The following is a 2,968-nucleotide window of genomic DNA, read 5'->3' on the forward strand; positions in this document are numbered from 1 at the left end:
GGCTCGGTGATTCCAGATCACATTGATTGGATATTGATATCCGGTTCAAAATGTTGCAAGAAATCTGTGCACTCACACCTATGTTCCATTGTTTTTGTAACCTTTGCAGTCATTGATCCATCCACTCCAAATGAGGCAAAACGCTTCAGCACTGGAAATCAAGAAGAAGAAGGAGAATCTAGCCTGAAATTTGAAAACCTTATCCGAAAATTTCAAACACAACACTTTGCAGTGCCGTTATAATCTACAACTAGGTTAATGGGTAATGCAATTGCTTACAGATAGGCAGCACAACAATACATCACACCCTAATGAAACTATTCCGCAATTTCCTGATTGTGGAATCAATACAGGTTTGGATAAAAAGCCATGGACTTAAAGAGCACATGAACAAAGAGTAATTACCAGCTTGTGAGATGTAAAGATGAAGATACCATTGATTCGAGGGAAGAACTTCATCAGAACAGGGAATGAATATAAAAAGTAACAGAAAACCAAATACGCCAAAACAAAAACATATGACCAATTTATCACTCTTTGCGAAGATCTATGCCAGCCTTCTTAGCAACAGCATCCAGTCCGTTCTTCTCTATAGTCTTTAACGCTTTGGTTGACAATCGCAGCTTGACATAGCGCTTGCCAGCTTCCCACCACACCCTCTTGTACTGCAAGTTGACAAACTGCAACTTCTTGGTCTTGTGGTTTGAAAAGGAAACTTTGCTGGCCCTGTTGGCTTTCTTCCCGGTAAAGGGGCAAATTCTACCTGCAAAAAGATGGTTCAAATCACACAATGAATCAAATTCTAAACAACTCTAACAACGCCAACAACGCCAACGAAATTTGTTAAGGATCATAGTAAGCACCAACTCACTCCCATGTACATTATGAACAAAAATCAAATAAGCAAGGATTATCCCTGCGTCGTATCAGACAGAGACTAGCATGTCAAGACAGATGCAACACCTAGATCCCCAAAACAAGATGTTACTAAGAAACCGAGGCAAGTAAATCCTATAATTAGCAACGCCGCGCTTTTCTACCAAATGTTATGCGGCAATGATACTTGATCCAAAATAAAATAAAATTTCACAGTCCAAAACTTTGATTAATCCAGACCGAAGGAAAACAAGAGAAAGGGAGAAGATTTTACGTGCGACGAGAGGTTGAATAGAGGGAGTGAAAGGAGCAGTGAGTGGTTTTGGTGGGTTGTTAGGCTGGTTTTTCCAAGGTCTATGGTTTAATAGTGTGCCCTCTATTAAAATAGATTTATAGGTATTATCATTATCTTTTACTCAACCTCCAAACTTTATAAAATGAATTATTCAAAACAAATAATTTGTATTTTAAAGGGTTGTTTTGTAAAAATGGTTTGAAATGTTTTATAAACATAATGTTCGTATATATATAATATTTGATATATAATTTTCATAAAAAGATATACTATTTCTTGCAAAAATGACGGAGTGTTTTAGAAGCCTTTCTCTTTATCAGAGCCAGGTTTCGATCCTGGGACCTGTGGGTTATGGGCCCACCACGCTTCCGCTGCGCCACTCTGATCTTGTGATTGGGATCCGTATCTTATTATATATCCAAACACTTTCTTTTCAACCAGCCGATGTGGGACGGCTTCTGCGTTTGCCCCATCTCCAGACCTCCCCCAGAACAAAACAGAGCGGTAGCAGTGTGTTTATTTATTTATGGGTGTGACGTTCATTGTACAGACACCGTAGTCTTCCACCACAAATTTTTGAAGGACAAACTTGTGATCGGAAAACATGTCTTTATGTTGCTCAACACTTCAAGTACAGTTCTCTTTCTTCTTCGCATGTAGTCCTCTCGTTGAAGCCAGCATGAACCGTTTAGTTACGGTCCCTCTCGTTCTATCTGCTTAAACAACTTTATTGAGCAATATAAAGTCTGAACTTTGAGATCGATCAAGGTTTCTGTTTTTGGTTCAAAACAGAAGCAGCAACATATATATATATATATATATATAAACCTTTTTGGTTTTTATTTTTGCTTTTAAAGAAATAAGAACCTGTTACCAATTGCCATGAATCGTGTAGGGTTTTTCTGCTAATTTGGGCTGTTGTTAAAATGTGGGCAGCCTATACTGAATTTGTGTTTGTGACGGTGATAAAGTTGTTTGTGATCGGAATTTGAGCTTTTCTTCTTCAAAGAAACTGGGTTAGTGCACAGATAGGCTAGCTACATAATTCGAGACTTTTGCTTTATCAAGATGCGATGGAAGTGGATGTTGCTTTGCCCCACCCTTTTCCATTGTAATCTTATTTCATATCTTCACCCAAAAAATTTACCAAATTGTTCAAAGCTAACGAAAGTGGCTCCTAAAAAAAGTCTCGGCAACGAGTTCAGGCCAACCAGATCCCTGAAAATCCAAGCTTCAACCAGTTAATATGATTCCGGCATTTGCAAGCTTCCATTACATTCCAAAAAAAAGGTTCTCCTACATGTCATATAGGCAAAAGTTAATATCAGACAATTTCAATAGTGCTCTGACATGTTAAACGGTAGGGTTATTTTATCAGGCATGAACAGAGGATTCGGTAATCCAGATCTGCATGCAGGTGGTTTTCCCAATTAGTTCATGGAAATTACTGAAACAAGCAATCATTTTCGGAATCCGGCCAAGTAAATATCAAGAGGGACATATTCCACCACTACAACACCGTCATCAAATAACCTTCCCATGTAAACAATGTCCTGCGATGCATGAGGCTTCTGTTCTTCTGAAATCGACAGAAACACAGCCTGGCTCCAAAATGCGTCCAAGATTACAATCCTGTTCCTTACCGTCATCCTTCTCAATAGAATTCGGTCCTGTTCTCATACTATCATTCAGATGAGTTTTTTCAACATCTCCACTGACTTCCGCCAGATTTAGCTTTTCTTCAGCCATCACTTTGTTTTCTCCGACCTTCTCCAAATTGAAATCTTCTCCAGCTGT

The 2,968-nt window shown here is 38.7% G+C and overlaps 1 non-coding gene across 1 annotated transcript; it reads right to left on the reverse strand.

Annotated features, from left to right (window-relative positions):
• Nucleotides 1-1,485: 1,485 nt before the first annotated feature.
• TRNAM-CAU (transfer RNA methionine (anticodon CAU)) lies at nt 1,486-1,557 on the reverse strand. The gene has a single exon. It is a non-coding gene; the product is annotated as a tRNA-Met (tRNA).
• Nucleotides 1,558-2,968: the final 1,411 nt, after the last annotated feature.

The sequence above is a fragment of the Populus alba genome, chromosome 8 (assembly GCF_005239225.2).
Source record: "Populus alba chromosome 8, ASM523922v2, whole genome shotgun sequence".
In the NCBI taxonomy this organism is placed as follows: Eukaryota; Viridiplantae; Streptophyta; class Magnoliopsida; order Malpighiales; family Salicaceae; genus Populus; species Populus alba.